Below are 20,986 nucleotides of genomic sequence, written 5' to 3' on the forward strand. Positions count from 1 at the left end.
CTTTTGCTAAATTAGGAAAATTCTCCTGGATTATTTCTGTGAGTAGCTTTTGTAGTTCACTTGTTTGTGTCCCTACTTCTTCTTCTATGTTCTTAATCCTTAAGTTATGGATCCTCTTATCATCTTCTTGTCTTTGTATTATTGCTGTTTGTTTCTTTGTTATTTTTAAGAAGTTTTTCATTTCATTCTCCCATATTACAAGTCTGCCCTCCAGTTCAGATAGTCTGTCCTTAGTTTCTTTCAAGCTGTTATGCCAGTCTTCTATAGACTTCTTAGTATCTTGGTAGTCCCTTTGAACCTGCTTCACGTATTCTATGCTTTCTCTGTTTTCTCCATCAAACAATTCTCCCCTTTTTTTCTGTTCTTCCATTCCACCACCTGTTTTTTCTTGGGTGGTACTTAGCATTTCTCTAACTATTCTGCATACTTCTAGCTTCAGGTCATTGATAACTTCATTCCTGAATTGGTCTATGAGGCTCTCTATATGGTGCCTTATGTGTATTGGTGTGGTGTCTGCTATTGCCTGTTTCTCAGAATTGGGGGCTGAGGAGCCTTTCTTGTTGCTGCCTCTTCCCATGCTGCCTCTTCTTCTCTGTTCCTTATATGTGCAAGCTTATATAAGAGGCCCAGCTTCTCTCCCAGTCAGCCACAGCCTGATCGAATTGCGCCAGTTAGGTGTTCCCGCTCACCGCTGCACACCAGGGAGTTACGGACCAGGCAGCCTATGCGTCTCCCCTCCCGACCACCGTCAGGCTCTGGGATCTGGGTTGGGACAGTCTACCAGGTCCGCCGGCAGCGTCACGCAGGCCAGGCACTTTTCACCAATCCCGCCCGAGAGGGGGATGTGTGACTGGAGTCACCACCCTGCCCTGCTCCCGCAGGACTGCTCGGGCCCAGAAAGTCCTCTGCTGGAGTCAAACTGTGGTAGAGTGTCAGTTTCTCTCACTCACCTTACCACAAGTCAGTGCACACCTCCCTACCGTTCGCAGATTGCTGTTCTCAGAGCTTCTGCACGTCTCTCCCCTTGCCGAGCCGCTGTAGAGGCAGCCAGCCGCCGCGCGGCGGGAAACCCAAATCGCGGCTTACAATGGCGCGGTTCCAGCCTCCACACCGAGTCTTTTCTGTTCCTGTTTTAGCACCAGGACTGCATTCCAAGTTGGCTTCTCTCAGCCCAGTTCATTCCTGAGTCAGCAGAGCATATCTCCACCGACTTATGTCTCCTTAGTCCGCACCATTCCTGGCTTCTGAGCCGAGTCTTTCAGAGAGCCTCCGGTAGTTGCTGTTATCTGTCCGGCATGTTCTCCCGGAAGTCTCAGTGCTTTGTTTTTGATATAACGTCTTACTATATAGTTCAGGATGTCCTTGACCTCCTGCTTCAGCCTCGCAAGTGCTAGGATCACAAGTTTGCAGCTGCTCAACATGTATGTGATTTGTATCCTGAGTTGCCAAGAAAACTACCAAAACAGCAGATTGTACTCATAACTGATCTAAGAGTTCAATGCATACAATGCATTCTAAGAATATAATGTTCTAAGAATACAATGCATTCTTCCCTCTGAAATATCCTGTTTCAGGAAATTTGCTACTAACTTCAAATAAACTTAACACAAGGGAAAAAAAGAGGGTTGTGTAAGGAAACCCTAAATACATTTGTAGAACACTTGCCCTGTGCTAAGGCTACAAAGATACAAAAATGAATAAGCGCCCTGTGCCCTGAGATGCTCAGAGTTTACTGGGCCAAAGCAGGCATGAAACTAGGCACTGGAGTACAGGAAGACAAGGGTTTGCTGGGCTAATTTCTAAAACATCATGACGATAACAGACAGGCATGGTAAGAAAAGGCATTTCCTGAGAAGTAAATCAGTCCTGAAACAATAAGGAACACCCAGGAATTTCCAGGAGGCTGATGACGTTGCAGGACCACGTGCAAGACAGCAGAGGCAGCAGATGAGGATGAAAACCGGGTCCACCCACGCTGTGCGGCGAGGTGGCTGGGTTGCTGCCTTGCTGGAGGCAGAAGGATCAACACCTTCTAAACAGGAAGCAGTGAAGTGACTAGCAAGATAGGTTCCAAACACCCCTGGGTCTCTATGTATGCCAGAGCACCTCACACAAAAGCCTCGTCCTTATTCCTACCCAGAAACCAATTAAAAGGAACGTCGACAGAGGAGTGCAGAAAAATACCAAGATTTCTATATGAAACAACTAGAAAAAGAGTCTGTGATTAGTGAAGATCCCAAGGGGAAGAGAAAACGACAGGTTTAGGAAGGATAATGGACATGTGGGATTTTGTTTAACTATCAGACAAGTAGAAATGTCCAATATGCAGTTCGGAGACAGGAGAAAGGAATAAGCTGAAGAAATAAATATGGGAATCATGAGCAAAAGGAGACAGTCGAACTCGGGAACATAAATGAGACCACTAAGGCATGTAAGTAAAAGTTAAGAAAAATAAAGGGTATAAAACAAACACTGTAACATCTAATGAACTGGAAGAGGAAACAGATGCAGAGACTGCCTACGACTTATCAAATTTTTTCATTTTAAAATTTCTTATCAGATAGTTAAAATGTAACAAAAATATTCATGAGGCATTCATTCTAGGACCTACTGCAGATATCAAAATACAAAGATGTTCAAATTCTTTATAGTATTTACATGTAATCTATGCCCATCTTCCACTGCATATTTTAAATCGCCTTTGGAATATTTATAATACCTAATACAGCGATGTAAATATTATGCAAATAATGTATTGTTTAAGGAATAATGACAAGAAATCTGTACATTTTAGCACAGATGCAAACATTTACCTGAATGTTTCACAGTGCAGTTAGCTGAATCCGTGAACATGGGGCCAGCACACATGGAGGGCTGTGTACCTGTGTGATGCATAATCAGTGTGCATGCAGTACCAGCATTAGAGAGACTTATTCCGGCTCATGGTGCCAGTGATCTCAGCCCATGGTCACCTTGCTCCATGGCAGAAACAAGCTGGAGGAAGGGCACGCTGGTGAACATATCATTGTCAGGAAGGAGATGGGGGTGGGGGTGGGGGGGGAGAGACAGACAGAGACAGAGACCCTCCCAAGGCACACCCCATGGACCCCCTCCTCCCATGCTCTTCCTCCTGGCAGTATATTCAGCTGAATAGTATAATGCCCTATAATCCAGCCACCTTCCAAGCCCACCTCTGAACATGAGAGTTTTGGGAACATTTTAGATCAAATCACAACAATTAAGCAGTTTAAAAAGTAAAATATCAGCAATATTCACATACCCATTTTGTATTGTCCCCAAGAGGCAACTATTTCCAGAACTTACTAATTACTCTTATATTTTAGTTTAATGTTTCTGTAGGCATCCCCTAAGCAATTATCTCCATTACTTTGTTTCTCCGTAAATTCTATATAAATGGCATCACATTATATATGCATACTTCTGCAAATTGCTATTTTGATCACTGTGGTTTGAGAGACTCACCTATATTGATCCATTTGTTCTAGTTCTTTCCTTTTTGTGACCATATAGTATTCCACCACAAGAATACCTCCTACCTTACCCATTCTACTGTGGGTGAATATTTAAGCTGCGTTACAATTTGTGATTATTATTATAAACAATGCCTTTACAAACCCTGTATATTTCCCTTTTGTTTTTTTAGATAAAATATAATCTCCTAGCATTTAAGATTACCTGCTGGGAGCCAGGTGGGGTGGTGCACACCTGTAATCCCAGTACTCAGCGGGGTGAGGCAAAAGGAATGCCATGGGCCCTCGGCCAGCTTGGACTATAGAGTGAGTTCAAGGCCAGCCTAAACTACATAGTGAGATTCTGTGTCAGAAAACTTAAAAAAATTTTTTTTAATTTTAAAACGACTACCTAATACAGGCTACTCAAAGCATTCAAAGATATTGCTTTTATTGCTGAGTATCGCAAACTCAGAATACCATGCCAATTTAATGGCTATTTGTGTCAGAACTTAAGGCAATCACCGGCTCTGCAGACAAAGGTGACAGTGAAACTGCTGGGTGTCAGCACAAAAGCATCTGCACTTGACGAGTTTTGCTAGATTGCTCTTCAAAGAGCCACACTGCTTCCTGTAGTTACTGTGTCCGTCCCAAAAGGAAGGAACTGAAGGAAGCCCCACCCTTCTCAGAGGAAGGAAAGACGCCAGAACCTGCCAGGCCCTCCTACCAAACAGGGTCGGGCAGAGCTGAGGCCTCCCCTCCCCGGGGTACCTTCCCGTCTTCTCTGTCTTCTCTTTCTCCGTCCTCACATTTTTCTCTCCACCCTCTCTCGCCACTGTGATGATTCTGTAACCCAGCTTGTATCAGAAAAGCATCCTGACAGCTCAGTTGCTGTCAGGAAAGGCGCCCAGCCCGTTCGCTCTTCTCCCAGCAGGAACACTGCCTCCCTGTACAGCATGGGGAGTCGGATGTCCCGAGTACAAGGTACAGAAAATCTAATCAAGTCACAACCCAGTCAAAGTCAGAACATTTTTCTCAGCCCACCATGGACTTGAAAGCAACTATAAACTTGAAATAAGTGAGAAGTGTGGGAACACTAAACCTTGTTTCTAAATAGACAAAATTCCTCCTGAAAACGCATACTTGCATTCTAAAACAGCACAGTTAAGCAGGCTGTCCTCCAAACTATAAAGTACAGCCATCGTTTTGTTAAAGGGAGTCACAAATTGAGGATGGAGATTTAAAGTTACCAGAATACATTTCTCTTGGCTCCAAATCATAGTGACCTCATCTATAATGGAAGAGAGAGAGACAGAGAGACACATAGAGACAGACAGAGAGAGAGAGATGAGGAAAACAAAACTCACACTTGGAAGAAAGACATCAAATGGCCTGAAAACAGTCTTTGTTCTGTATACCTTCACGTTCATCTCTGCATTCAGCACAGGTCCTCGTTTGCGAATATTTGAAACTAAAACTCTTTCTAAGGGCAGCTGCCTGAAGCAGCGGGCATCTGAGCAGGGCACACACCCTGTCAGTCACTCAGAGCCTCCACTGAGGTCCACTTCAAAGGCAGGATACGGGCTAACTGCAAAATACAAATCCCAGGGGCTCCGCCTGCAGCAGCTAGGCCCCTGGCAGCACAGCACTCAGGCGCTCCGAGCTGGCACAGAGGTGAGCCGACAGGTGGCAAGCGGCCCAGGAGGCTCTTCTAACCACAGTGCTGTCGGACGTGCTCCATAAAATGAAGAATTGCAGAAACATGAAACAATGTTAAGGCACATTTTAAATTCTCCCCTTCTTTTTTCCAGAAAACCTAAAGTACACATCCCATTAGCCCCTGTCCAAAACACACTCAAGCATGTGCTTGCCAGTGAAACTGAAATATACTCCTATATATTCACTACTCAGTCAGTAAAACTGTGTATGTAAGTAAGCTGTGTATGGCGTTAACGGCAATACACGCCAAATGCAAGAAATTTAGAATTTCAATTCTCAGTCCAGAACCTCTGCCTTCTCCCCAGACCTGGTCAGATTAGGGCCTGCATGCTGAGCCCCCTGAAAGAACTCTACGCTCCCCTGACACACCCGTCACTCCCCTAACACACCCGTTGCTCCCCTAACACATCGTCGCAGTGTTCGTGACTCTCCTCCATCAACACTCTGCACTCCAAGAGGACAGGGACATTACACTTCCATGACAAACAGTGTCTGGTGCATGGGTCACTGGTTTTTGTTTCATTTCACTTTGTTTCATTTTGAGACAAGCTTTCCCCGCATAACTCAGCATGGCCTTGAACGTGCGGCGTCTCCCCTGACTCAGCTTCCTGAGTGCTGGTGTTGTGTTATAGATATGCCAGCTATCTGCCATGATTGAATGTCTCAAGGAATTTCTGTCTAGAGGAGTCCGACCTGACAATACCAAATGGCACTTAGACAGAAGGGGAAAGTTAAACACATTTTAGGCTTGCAGCTATAAGGAAAGAAGTGTCTGGAGAAGGGTGACAGAGGATGAGACACTTGGTCGTAGACTAGGAAGAAAGATTCAGCAATGGTTTTTGCCTAATTCAAACAGCAATTTTGTAAAATACGTACATCATACTTAATGATAGGACCCATTCATTTCTTTAGCACTTCTTCATTTGGAGACAAAGTCCTCTACTTAGATGTACATTTATAAATCATTAGGAGCTTTAAAAATAAAAAATAAAAACACCATTGACACCAAGACTCCAGCGAAGCTTCTCAGGAGGCAGAGCCCAGTATCAACCTATTGGAAGAGTTTCCTAAAGGAATCTCACGTGCTATCAACATGGCAAACCATTAAATTACTCTTTCCTTTTAATTTGACTAAAAAAATCTCAGTATAATGCATTGTTTAAATGCAGATCACACATTTGCTACTCTATATGTCTCAATAAATCTGTGCCACTAGGTTACACATTGTCAGCTAAAAGCAGGATTTAGGATTAAAGTTAAAAGACAGCTACTATGGAGAAATTTTAGAGTCTATCATATCTGCCACTGGCAAACCTCCAGCAGTTTATACTTCCAGCCATCTATAAAAATCCTATTATGAATATGAAAAGTAATGCATTTATACCAAGTCCCCCCTGCACAAAAGTTATCTAGTTCTATTTCTAGAACATTTTAAATTATACTGGAAACAAGCTCAAAATTAATTACGAGTGCTTTTCTTTATACAGCTTAGATAACCTGTTTTATTTCCATCTCTACATTCCTGATTCAAATATTTCCAGGAATCCAGATACTGGATATTTATCTAAAAGAAAATAAATCACTGTATTCTGTGCTTCTCTGTTTACTGCAGCGTTACTCATAATAATCAAGAAATAATCAACACATGGACACAGAAAATGTTGTATGAACTGCGTGGTGGTAGAGCACATCTATAATCTCGGCTGTTTGGGAGGCTGAGACAGGATGCTCAAAAAGTTCAAGGCCAAAAAGTTCAAGGCCAAGAACACCCAGCAAGACTCTCTCAATATAAAACATAAAAAGATTTTGGTTGTTTTTCAAAAAGAGGACTGAACAGGGATGCTGGAGATTTAGCTCAGCAGCACAAGCGCCTGCCTGACAAGCGTGAGGTCATGAGTTCAAGCTGTGGTACCAAAAAAAAGAAAAGAGGACTGGGGACTCTGCCTCTCCCTACATCCAATGTTTAGTACCATAAAAAAAAAAAAATGGAAATAAACTACCTTTTCTGGGTTCAAGCGTTATTTGCCATGACCTATGTAAAAGCTGCTAGCACACCCACCAGTATTAGGGACTCAGTGACTCTTATTTTCTTCCTTCTTCTGGTTTGCCCAGCCTTGGATAACCTCTTGAACAGAGCTGTCCAAGGGAACTTTCTTTGATAATGAAAACACTATGTATGCAGCGGTATGGTTTGTGTCTGTTTTAAGTGTAGTTCCCAAGTTTCATGCTCTGGAAGCCTGGATCCCACAGTGGTGATATCGAGAGGCAGTGCGACTTTTAACAGGCGGGCCCAGTGAGAGAGGCTTGATTGTTAGGAGGAATCAATGCAGTTCTGAGGGAGCACCTTCTCCAGAGACAGGCGGTTGTTACAACGACTGGAAACTCCTCACTTTCACTTTTCCTATTTCACCACGTGCTATTTTTTTTTTTTTCTTTGCACACTCCTGGTTCCCTTCCTACTTCTGCACATGTCATGATGCAGCCAGGAAGTCCTCACCAAGATGATGGTTACCAAGCTATTTGGACCTTCCAACCACCAAAACAGCCAGCCAAATAAATCTCTTTTCTTTATAGCCCCGACTATTTTATTACAGCCACACAAAATGGAATAATAAATGAACCACCAAATACAATACACTCTAGACATATAGCCATCAATCTCTTGAAATCGTGGTAGTTACTGTTAATTATGGGTTGTCTTCTGATGAAATACTGTGTTGCTTACATTGTTCTGTTCTGATTTGCTGTTATGTCCTGTTTTGTCTCAATCTCTTTAAAATAAAAAAAAGAAATATGTTCATTATGATAAGAAATTGAATTTTTAATCTATCTAATTACAAGATGGATTTAAAATAGCCATCTGCGGCAGTAATACCAACTTAAACAGTTGAGCCATGGCTCAGCGCCGTGCAGCAGGAGTTACTGCAATGGTGGGAACATTTGAGAAGCAGGAGTTATAAGGCCAGAGTGAATGCAGACTAATATTTTACTTTCATTCATTTTTATTTAAAGAATCATAGGTGGATGAAGCTGTAGTTTTTGAGAACACAGCTCTAATTTTCAATGTGGTAAGAGTCACCTAAGATTTTTTTCAAATTGCAACTTCTGACTCAAAACTATTGCTGCCATGACAAGAAGATATGCTGAATCAGGCATGGTACTACAGGCTTGCAGTCCCAGCACTTGGGGAGGCTGAGAGAGGAGGATGGCAACTCCAGCCCAGCCTGGGCAACTTGATGAGTTAGTAAGACCCTATCTCAAAAAAAAAAAAAAAAAAAAAAAAAATGAAAACCAAAAAAGGCTGGGACTATAGCTCAGCGAAAAAGCACTGTATTCAGTCTCCCATACCAGGAAAGAAAGAAAAGCTGCCACGGTGGCTCACGTCTGTAATCCCAGCACTCAGGAGGCTGAGGCAAGAGGATCACTGCCAATTCGAGACCAGCCTGGGCTACAAAGTGAGCTCAAGGCCAGCCTGAACTGCACAGAGGACCCTGTCTCAAAAAGACAAAAAAGGAAAGAAAGAAATTCTCAATAGGATAATAATAACTACTATGGACTGGACAGATACATCTTGAATATGTTTATTCCATGAATTAATAGCAATATTAGGTTTTTTAAAACTCAATGATAGGAACTGGGAATGGTGGAGCACACTTGTAATCCCAGCACTTGGAGGCTGAGACAAACCGGGGATTTAGGGCAGCAGCATAAGCACCTGTCTTGCAAGCGCAAGGTCGTGAGTTCAATCCCCAGTACCGAGAAAAGGAGAGGAAAAAAAAGGAAGGCTGAGGCAGGAGGATCACCAAGAAATCAGAGCCAGCAGTGAGCTACACAGGAGACCACAGGAGGCCTTATCTCAAAAAGAAGAACAAAAAAGTCTTTCCCTTTTGAACACTTACTATTCAGCCACAGCAGCTATCTGCTACTTCTCTCTTCCCCCTTGTCTCCACCTTCAAATAAACTGTCTTCTTTTACTTAAAAAATAAACCAATTTTTAAATCTCACTGATCTTTGGAGAATACTAGGGAAACAACTCATTATTTTAAGAACTAGTAAATAAAGGAAAAGCAGAAATATTTATCTTGCCTTTTCTATACAAACTGTACCTTGAGGTAATCAAAGAGTCAGTGAAAGGAAGTCTGTCTTTGTAAAAATATCCCAGATAATAAATAAAGATAGAAGGATAGAAATATATCAACTTACTAGCCCTAATAAAATAGTGGATCTGCACAGTAAATATCAATCACTGCCAATGTAACAAAGAGACCAGTACATACTGCATGCCTCTCAGTGGCTACACAAAATATCTGTGAAATACTCTAACCCAAAAAATACAACCATAAGGGTTATTAACCTGCAGTACAAATGGGAGGGAAATGCCTACATCCTGATTTTCAGTAACATTTAACTGAAATTAACAATCCCTTCAATTTGATCTGTAGGCAACAAAATATAGTAACAATATCTATTGACCTCACTTCTAAAAGAATTCAGTATTTTCAACACCCGACATTCATCAGAACTCCCAAAATCATGATTAGGACCCACTATGAAATTGTATTATTTAACATGTTTTTAAAGAAAAAAAGTGTTATGTATTAACTTATGCCACATTTTAATAATTTGATAAATATAACAGTTCACATTATAATCCTATGTGTTTAACTGTGTGTGCTTGTGTATACGTATACATGTGGGTAACTGGGGATTAAGCACTGAGCCACATTCACACTCTTTTTAAGTTTTACTTTGGAGCAGGCTCACAAATAAATTGCCTGGGCTGGCCTTGAACCTTCATCCTCCTGCATAGCCTGAATTATAAACATGTGCCACCACACGCGGCTTTTTTTAAATGATGAAAACGGTACGTTTAGAATTAGCCAGCTGGAGTAAGTTTAGATGATCCCAACATCCAAAGCATCACAATCAAGAGCCAGGCAAGCACATGCCTTCTCTCCATCCGGCCTATCAGGGTGATGATGGGCCACAACAGTGCCAGAGAGTAGCTTCACAGTTGCATGGTCTGGTGCTTACTGGCCTTGACATACACAATGAACACAAGCCTTTCATTGCCTTCTGTCTTCTTCAAGGCAGACCCCAGGATGAGGGGCCTCCTGTGACAGCGCAGTGATCAAGCTTGTTTTCATTGGGCGCGCTCTTCCAAAGATATCTGAGCTGCTGCATGGTCACGCTGTCTTGGGAACGTGTGATTTGTGCACGTGTGGACCGCTTCTATCAGTTACTGGCCTTCATTCAGAGCATTTGCTTTGGTTTCAGCTTTGGAAAGGGGAGGGGTTTCCTTACTCACTTTCAATGCTATGTTGCTGAAAAGAATCCTAATTGTCATACTTTTAAAATCATTATCCTAAAAAAGATAAATTAAATAAATAAAATCGTTATCCTAAGAAGGAATTACTGTAAACCTAGCAAAATGACACAGTGAACAAAAATTAGAATGTGGGAAAACCCTATGTGACAAATGAACTATTTCTTCAGAAATAAACCGCAAGTACTGGCCAACTTAGGAAGCATCTGTTTCATAAGGTTGAGTTCAATTCTCGGTACAAAAAAAATAGAATGTTTCAAAATAAAAAGTATCAAGGGTATAGCTCAATGGTAGAGTGCTGGCGTGCATGTGGAAGGCCCTGCATTCAATCCGCAGTCCAATAAATAAATTAATTAACTAACTAAACTGCAAGCAAAAAGATGAGACAGGGCCGAGCACGATGGCACACACCTATAATACCAGCTACTCAGGAGGCTGAGGCAGGAGGACCCCAAGATCAACCCTAGCCTCAGTAATTTAGCAAGATGCAGTCTCAAAATAAATAAATACAAAGGGCTGGAAATGTAGCTCAGTGTGAAGGCTGGGGGTTCAATCCTCAGTACCACCAAAAACAAAAAGCTAGTAGAGGGAAGGCCACAGAAAGAGAGTGACATAGATATAACTCATTAAGATGTGTAGGCATTACTTGCATCTTAATTTAACAAATTATCTAAAAAGTTATGAAATGATTGCAGAAATTTGAATACAAACTGATTATTGGATATTTTCAAATTATGGTTAATTTTTAGATGAGATGATGTGACTTTTTCAAAGTCATTATGTTTTAGAGAGGACTCGTGAAAAATCTATGCATAAAATTATATAATGCCTGATATTCACTTTAAGATTACCCAAGAAGACAGAAATAGGTATAAATGAAATGAGTTAATGATGTTTGTTGAAACCACAATAAGGAACAGTTTCTGCTCTTATTTACATGTTCCCCACAATAAAAAGGTTTTTTTTCTTTTAAAGAAAATTAAAAAATAAAATGAAATAAAACAATGGGAAGAATATTAGGTTTCAAAAGCAAGACAGCAGGAAATCAGTCATAGTTACTGTAATGCACATTATTATCCTCTCAATAGATACTCAGACCACCAGACACAGGCACGCAAAGTCCATCAACAGCACAAGCACTAAGTTGTTTCTTTGCTTCCGCTGCCGTCATTTGAGAGAGATTTCAGGTGTGTAGCTTCTAATTTCCTCTATATCTGTGACTCCTGGATGTGTTCTGGGTGAGATACAGACATGAAAAATTAACTAAGTAATATAAGCACTAAATTGTCTCTTTGCTTCAGTCACTATCATTTCAGAAATTTCCAGTGCATGGCTTCTAATTTCTTTCTTTCTTTCTTTCTTTTTTTTTATTTAAAGCCAGTCAAATTTAGCAGTGGGGGGGGGTGGTATCTAATTTCTTTTGTATCTACGTCTTCTGGACTTGTTCTGGTGGGCTGTAGGCCTGAGATTGCACCCCGCTCCTTTGTCTCGACATTTTCCTGTGCTCCTTGGAATCAGTGAGCTGCCGAGTCCTGCGTGTTTCCTGCACTAGCTGCCCATCCTACCGCGCAGGAGATGGGGCGAGGCGCCTGCCCATTAAGGTTTCCGGGGTGGCAGAGAGGTGTGGGGCGCATTCATGGTTCCCCAATGCAGCAGAACCCCAGAGGCGTGGCTTCCTCTCTTCCTAAGGAATTGACCTTATGCTTCTAGAAGTTCTGAAATGGCCATCAGACCACAGAAAGATACCACTTAGGCACCTGCTCCTGAAACCCAACATCTTCCCAAAGCTACCAGCCTTGATTCAGGGCAACAACAGTTTTTTTTAAAAGCTTAATAAAACTTCGCCCATGATACAGTTTTTCAGACATATCAAAACAACATTTGCTTTCAGCTATAATTGTACCAGCAAAGTGTGGTGACGCTCATTTGCTTTAGCTAATCAGAAGTGCTAATATCTGACTAGTTAAGAGAGAGAAAAAATAAATTCACTATTGCTTAACAAATGCAATTGTGGGGGGAGGTGTTAAAATCTTTCAAAATATGGGATTACTGAGAAAAAATAATAAAAAGAGGAAAAACCTGAAGTCTGCTGATCTAATACAACATACCTCAAACAATTTTAGGTAGTTTGGCTTCCCAAAAAAAGTGGTAGACACCGGCAAGGCAGAAACGGTGGCGGGTTCTGAAACAAGTGGCTAAGGTTACACAGTGAGTTCAAGGCCGGCCTGAACTATGTATTAAGACCCTGTTAAATTTCCAAAAAATTTATAAATGTACAAGACCCTGTCCCCAAAAACCAAACCAAAACAAATAAGAAGCTTTTCCAAAAATCATCCTTAAATTATAATACCAGTTATATTTCCTTGTATTTATGATTATTATACCAAGTCACAGGACATTCTTGATATTGGCAAAATATATTTTTCTCTACAGATCTTCACAGCACTGTATGTCATATTACAATTCTTAGATAAGAGGAAGGGGAAAGTGAAACAACCCATCCAATTATGTCTTCAACCTCTGGTCATGCCCAGCCCTGTTAGCTTCTGAAACTGTTCTGTTCTAAATCTGTGACAACAGAAAACTCAGAGCCAAGCACACTTGTAGAAAGGGTAAAAAAACAATGATTTTATACATCGGATGCATTATTGAACCTTAAAAGAACCAGAGAATTTTAACATCTTTGTTCATCTTAGAAAAATGAGGAAAGCAAAGTGAACAGGTAAAAACAGTAATCATAACATTAGAAACCTTCTCTTTGAATCCTGTGCCACCAGGAGTCACAGCTCACCTTTTCTCTTTTATTTTTCATCCAACCTTCTCCTACCCTGTAATTCTCGGTTGACATTCAAGGTTTCCAGTGTGCTGAGCTGAAGCTCCCTGAATGTGTAGTGGGGCGCCTACTATTGGATATTATTTATATATTACATTCATGCTAATGGACCTCATCAGAACACTGTTTTTTATAGCACCTCATAGGTTACAAAAACTTTCCTACCCTTTTCCATGATTTCTGACCCTTTAACCAACACCGTGCTGTTACAAATGAAGAAACTGAGGCCAGGAGATGTAAAATGATCACCTTACTGATGTTCATAAGTGTCTGAATCACATACCAAATACAAACCAAGTGGACCTAATTAGGGTGCTTTTGTTAGCCAAGTTTTATCCTCCATGATACTGTCAAAATAACTTCAGAGGATCTATCTTTTTTCCTCCTCTTACCAAATAACTGATGACAAGAAAAGAAACTACAAAAAATACAGGCTAAATTATACTAATGCCATCTCGTTCAATAAATGCCTGACCTTTTATCTGATCACTGAATATTATTTCTGTACTTTCTCCATTCTATATAATATATTCCATAATAACTAAAGACTCAGTTATCACAGAGGTAGATTCATTTTTACATTTACTTGGAATTTTGCATGTAAATATATTCTAACATACTCCAATCAGTGTAGTAAATACTTTCCACGCCATGACATGCACCACCTTCTGCAATGCCTGGCAACTATAAATCATTACATCATCCCACTGCTAGTAAGACAGATGCTACCAGGGGCTGGGGATGTAGCTCAGCAGCAAAGCGCCTGCTTGGCAGAAGCAAGGACATGAGTTCGATCCTCAGTACAAAGGAAAAAAAAAAAAAAGAATAGACACTATCAATATCAAGCCCTCTACAAAAGCGGAGTTAAGCAAAAATAATCAAAACGATGATAGCTGAAGAGGCCAGTAGTTGATGTCTTAAAACGTGAACACATGCCTGCCTGGCAAGTGCAAGGTAGTGAGTTCCAGTCCCAGTCCCAAAAAAGAAAGACAGACAGACAGAAAGACCCTAAACACACACAGGTTACTGTGGAATAAGGGCAAAAAGCCACCTGAGGTATGTGGAGTAACTGCTCTGTGGATGTGTGGCTGGGACAGAACCCACCTGGTCATGTCTGGAGCTGGTCTCGCTCAGGAACACTCACATAAAAGTTTCTCTTCTATTTTTTTTCAGGACAGGGCTTTGTGGTAACATACTATTCCAAGCTTCCACTTTAAGGCCAGAACATGGGAAAAGTTTTCTTGCCTATTTAGTAGTAAGAATCTAACCTTGGAAAGCAACTTCAGCAGCCCAGAGTAACCTTTACTATCATCTCACTAATGATGCCCAATCCAACTCCACAGTATGGTTTTAGTACCTAGCACTGTGTCAGGCTCTGAGAATAGAGTAGAGCTGCTGACCTTAGGAGTTAATAATCCAGCAATGAAAAAGATAAACAAACAATGCTCAGTGTGATGGGAGATTTACAGGTAGGTTAGGACTGAACCTAACCTGGGATTTCATGAACAGGCTTCTGTGGAGGACCACCCTTGAATTAAGAGCAATTATCTCTATTTTGGCTAAACCTGGCCCTATTTCCATGTGCTGATATGTTACAGAGCTGGCTAGGCCACTTCACTTCTTTGTCCTTTCAATTGGCTCTAAGCAATGTAGATAGGGCTGGCCGAGGTGCTGATGTACAATCTTTGACGCTAGGTGACAGCTGCTGTTTCCCCGCACTGTGACTCCCAAACACAGATGAGCTGGGAAGGGATACAGAGACACTGCTCCACACTGTCAACTGGGATGGAACCTGGAGATAAAAATTTGCACATCAGAACTGAAGCACCTGGCCCCAAAACATCAGAGGCTGCCTCAACGTGTCACGCAGATTGCTCTCTCTGCAGAGGGCAGAGGTGATCTCAGGCCACCCGTCTAGCCCAGCTCACAGCACTCCCATTCTTCCTGCGTCTCACAGTCACTCATCCTTTACCACTCCCTTCTTCATGAATGAATAAAACTTGGGTTCAGGCCTGGGTGAGGCCTTTGTTCCCAATAAACCTTCATGCTGGCTGGACTTAAGACTCCTTGGTTCCCCATAACTATAAATATGTCTTAGTGTCTTTCTTTCTCACTATAGGTTGCACTGGAAGTGGTAGATTGGAATTAATTTATTGGGGTTCCATAAATATAAACTTTCTGATCAAGATAAGGACCGGGAAGGCTCTCTACAGTCCTCTACGTGGAGTGGTATTTCATCTGAGACTTGAAGAATGAAGAGAAAGTAAGTGTTCAGATCCAAGACATGGGATGGGAAATTCCTCCCAGCAGAAGACCAGCATCCTGCAGTTGACGATAGCCTGAAGAAACAGCTCACCCAAAGGGATCAAAAGGTGTCTAATGTCTTTCAAAACTGCGGTAAATCTGAACAGAGTCAGCACGGATTCTTGGCTGATTATTTCAAATACTGAGTGTGCACAAAAGGCTGTGAAATGGTTTCCTTGACATTTTATGAGTTATTGCTACATTTTTACCAACATCCAGGCAATCTCATTTCTCTGCACTCAAAGTTATTTTTTTTTCAATTGGAACAATTTTTAGATGGAAGGGAGAATAGGCCTTCCAAAGATATCCATGCCCTTCCACAAGCTTAAAAATAAGATACCAGACTAGGCAAAAGGGACTTTCCAAACATGATCAAGGTTAAGGAAGCTAGAGGTGGGGAGCTCATCACGGATTCTGAGGCGTGCCTAATCTATTCCATTAGTCCTCATCAGCAAGAAACTTCCCCAGCTTCCTGTTTGTTCCAGCTATTCCACTTCTAGGCATATTCCCAGAAGAACTGAAAACATCATACCACAGCGATATATGTGCACCCATGTTTATAGCAGCACACTTTGTAATAGTCAGATCTTGGAAACAACCTAAGTGTCCATCAACTGAGGAATGGATAAAAAAGTTGTAGTATTTTTATATAATGGGGTACTACTCAGCTATAAAGAATGATCACATTGAGATATTTATAAATAAATGGACACAGCTTGAGACATAAGCAAAATAAATCAAACGCACATGCATAAATACTGAATAGTTTCCCTAGTGTAAGAAATAGTAAGAATACATAAAAGTATGTGGTAATCATAATTCCCCATTATATTGCTTTAAGCCTTATAATGTTTTCATTCATTAATTGGAATGGTTTTATTCTGCATTGTTTGATTTTATTGTCTGTGATGGTATGGACAGCTATTTTGAAGAAAACAAGACATTATAATAACTAGTGATGATTTAGTATCATCTTGTTTTGAAGTCTCACCAAGGTTTTGTTCTTCTGTCTCCATCGGTTTTATCATGTTGTATTTTACTGGATTTTATTATATGTGATAATATAAACAAAATTTTTTATGGACAAGGAGATAATATAATAACCATTGTTCATTTTCTGTTAGTTTGGTTCTGAATATCCTGTAATACTTTCATTCTCTTGAATGGTTTTACACTATCTTGTTATGTTTGATACTATAGTATATGAAGGTATACTCAAAAATTTCAAGGAAAGAGACATTATGGTAGCTACTGTTATGTCGGGTTGTCTTGTAGTGAAACACTACGTTGCTTAAATTGTTCTGTTCTGACCTGTTTTGTTATGTCCTCTTTTATCTTAATCTTTTTTAAAAATAAAAATAAATGAATTTTTAAAAAAAGAAACTTCCCCAGCGGCAGTCAGAAGGAGACATGACTAACCGACTGTCGTAAGTTGCTGGCTTGGAAGTTTGAAAGAAGCTAAGAGGCAAGGAATACAGTTCTCAAAGCTGAAAAAGGCCACGAAATTGATTCCTTCAAAGCCTAAAAAAAAATGCAGCCTCAGGGTGGGGGATTTAGCTCAGTGGCATAACCGCCTGCCTGGCAAGCGCAGGGTTGCGAGTTCGATCCCCAGTACTACAAAAATAAAAAAATACAGCCTCACTCAACATTTGGATGCTGTGCCCTCTTTTTGACCTAAGAAGATAATAAATTTGTATTGTTTTAAGTCACTAAACTTATGGTACTTTATTATGAACAGCAATAGCAACCTAATACAGTAAGTCAATAGTGAGATACTTTAAAACAATACTTGAATTATAATGTACTATTTACATTCATCTCAATGAATTTCTTGATAACAAGATAATCACATCAAATAAAAGAATCTATTTTAAAAATGTGGGCAAAGCTTATCAGAGCCACCTTGAGTTAAAGCATGAGGCACTTTTATCATTTGCCAGGATAAAATAAAATCATGCCATCAAGGGTCAGGAATCTAGCTCAGTGGTGTAAGTGCCTGTCTGGCAAGCATTAGGTTGTGAACTCGACCCTGGCACCAAAATAAATTAATTAATTTAATTTAATTTTTAAAAATCATGCCATCAAGGCTGGCAATTTAGCTCAACAGCATAAGCGCCTGCCTTGCAAGTGTGCAGTCATGAGTTCGATCCCCGGTACCAATAAAAAAAAAATCATGGCATCAAGCCAGAAATTTTATGGAACTTCAATGCAAAGTCAGTGATTTCTTCTTATACATTATAGTCTGCAGGACCCTTAGGTGGTCAGGAAAATGAAAGCCGCATGTTGGTTCTCCTCACTGTGCAGTGACAAGGAAGCCAAGGAGGTGCCTGTCATTGTGGAGAGAGCCCTACACGTGTTAACTTACTGAATCTTCACTTTGGCAAGCAACTCCTGCTTTGCCAAAGTTTAAATCTCTTTTTTAATTTATTGTAAAGAGAATAAAACCCAACAAAGCAAAATAGGAAAAAACCAATCAAAACAAGGAAGTGAAAATAGTACAAAACTTCAAAATAGAACAGTAGGAAATCAACAATGCTATCATATCTTGCTATCTTCACAATAGTTGTCCATACCATCAGACATAGCAAAATCAAATGAAACCAAACAGAATAAAACCAATCAAAACACAACACTGAACCAAACAAAACAATAAATCAGAGCAAAACAAAATTGAGAACAATACTGCACCTTATCTTCAAGATAGTTGTTCAGGTTACCAGACACAGAGATAAAACAGTAAAATGGAACAAAACATCGAATTTCAAAAACAAGACAGGAGGAAATCCCCCACAGCTGACACTGTTATAACCTAAGCGCCCCTACCTATCGGGACGTGAGGTCTGTTCTGTATAAGGGCCGCCTGCTGTTTCCCCTCCCCTTCCCCCTTCACATCTAACTAGGTTAAGTTTTAACCTCCCGAAAGGCCTGAGGTAATAGCTCCTGACAACCCCCTTCCCTACTCGATGGCCCATCACAAATTGTGTTAATTGCATTAGATTGTATTAGATTGTACTATTCTTTACAAAAATTGCGTTGCTGTTCTTTAAAGATAAAGATTAACTTCAGGACATTACAGAGAGTTCTGTAAAGTCCAGCTTTCAGCTACAACCTAATTGTGTAATTGTGTCAATAGCCTTAACATTCCTGTGGTTTTTCGCTTTATAAGTCACTGCCTTTAGCTGTGAGGTGCGCAGTGGTGAGCAGTCTCCAAATTGGCTCCTGGAGACTGTGACGCCAGGCCTGGCCTAAAATAAAGCCTTTGCTCCCCAAATTTTAATTTCTTGCTTCCTTGGGTTTTATTCTGGGGTCCGAGCTATCACAGACACAATGCACGCTGCAGTCCTTCAGGTAGATCCCCTGAACCTCAGCCCCAGGCCTGCAGTCAGCCAATCATCAACACAAGCACTGAGCTGTTCCCTCCCCTCCAGTCCCCCCCCCATCTCACTCTGAGTCCAAATGGGGGGGCGGGGGACCTGCTCTTCTGGTTTTTCAGCCCATGCAGGGGCTGGCTCACTGGAAGGCATGGTTTCTCTTCTAGTTGACGGGCTTTCCAATCCATGGAGTCGGCTTCATGGGAAGGGTTGGTTTCTCTTCTGGTTGAGGCTCTTACCAATCAGCATAGCAGAGCCTGCTTCACAGGAAGGCCAGTTTGTCTTTTTTTTCCTCCCAAAGTTCCAGTCTCTTAACCAAGTTCATATGGTAAATAGCAGCACAAAATTAAAATCCAATTATGATTCTAAATCCTGTCTGTGTTCTTTCCATTCTGCCATGTTAGAAAAGGAAGTAACTGAAAACCAAGACAGTAAGGGCCCAGTACCTACAACAATAATCTCTAAATTCCTATGCTATTTTAGCTAAAACCCTCTCCCCACCTCCATCTCTCTCTCTTTTTTAAAAAAAATGGACTCACTATATAATTCCAGCTGGCAGGGAACTTACTATATAGCACAGACTGGCCTTGAAATCCTCCTGCCTCAGCCTCCCAAGGTGCTGGAATTACAGGTTCTATGCCCAATCTCTTTTCCCATTTTCTACATTCTACCCATACTGCTGTATGTGCTGCCTTTACTTTACCAGGTTATAAGTGCAGAAACTGTGTTATGAATATTTTGACCTCCTCCCTCTTATATACACATAGCCACTAAAAACACTTAGAAATAACAGCACTAGTAATAATAATAGCTATTACATCTCATATTTATTGCATGTATACTATACACCAAGCACTAAGTCATAATTTCACGTCCTAAGTCATTAAATCCAGCAATCCTATGAGGTATAATAATATGATGGTTGCTATTGACACATAATGAGAAACACAGAAATGTTAAGCAATTTATCCAAGGTCACACAGTTGGCAAATTACAGAACCTAGAAAATAACCCAAACACTGTAGCCCCAGAAGCATCACTCCTACCCCTGCTACACTGCCAGGATATTACTTACACCCATTAGGTGGGATTCCTTTGTATCCCAGCAAAAGCAGGTGGCTTAATAAAAATAAATTTGCATCGGTTATCACGTTAAGTGCTTACATATTTCACTTATACCTCGCAGGGATTATTTGTACAGTTACACTATTGAGAAGCTGAGTTTCAGCTGTTCAAAGAAGTAACTCATTCCAGGTCAGAGAATCAGTGAGTTTTTATTTTTCCTGGTCCACACCCTGTCTTCCTGGTAATATATAATATGAAGATTATAAGACGACACAGGGAGAGCAATTAATTGATTTACCTTGCATCTCTAACCATCAGCATTTAGTAGCACAACTCCTTTGATGCTATGTTCTACATTTTGTGTGTGTGCCTTTTGGTTTTGCTTTGTTTTAGTGTTACTGGGGATCAGACCCAGGACCTTCACGCTTATCTACATCCCTAACCCTTTTCTTCTTTTTTGAGTCAGGATCTCACTATTCTCCTTGACATCCGGGTGTGGTGACACACTCAGGGAAGTGCTGCGAGTTGGAGGCCAGCCGGGCTTCACAGAGCCCAAGGGCCAGCCTGAACTAGTGAGACACTGCTCAGAAGCAAAAACAAAACATTAAAATATGCATTTAAAAAATGTCCTTGAATGTACAGTCCTTTTGCCTCATCCCCGCAACTGCATCCTGTGCGTCCACACTGGCTTTAAGTTAAGGGGTATCCTGATGAAAATAGGGGAGAAGGCCTAGAATCTGATCTCTTTCTTTGTCCGCTTGTTTTGACTGGCTGCAATGAGAGCATGTAAAACACATTTCCAAACCACCCATACTCTTTCCATGTGTATTACATTAATTTGAACCACACAGTTTTGACTGAGAGAAGGGAAGATCAAACCTGAGAGGGTAGCCCTAAA

The 20,986-nt window shown here is 40.9% G+C and overlaps 1 protein-coding gene and 1 non-coding gene across 2 annotated transcripts in view; both read right to left on the reverse strand.

The window, feature by feature from the left end:
* Slc35f2 (solute carrier family 35 member F2) overlaps positions 1–20,986 on the reverse strand; it is an 89,726-nt gene that overhangs the window by 21,277 nt on the left and 47,463 nt on the right. The gene's annotated exons all lie outside the window — the stretch shown is intronic.
* Positions 12,188–12,326, reverse strand: LOC111754473 (small nucleolar RNA SNORA2/SNORA34 family). The gene has a single exon (XR_002789150.1). It is a non-coding gene; the product is annotated as a small nucleolar RNA SNORA2/SNORA34 family (small nucleolar RNA).

Source organism: Cavia porcellus, unplaced genomic scaffold (assembly GCF_034190915.1).
Source record: "Cavia porcellus strain 051 isolate PalLab524CR breed Dunkin Hartley unplaced genomic scaffold, mCavPor4.1 scaffold_9, whole genome shotgun sequence".
Lineage (NCBI taxonomy): Eukaryota > Metazoa > Chordata > Mammalia > Rodentia > Caviidae > Cavia > Cavia porcellus.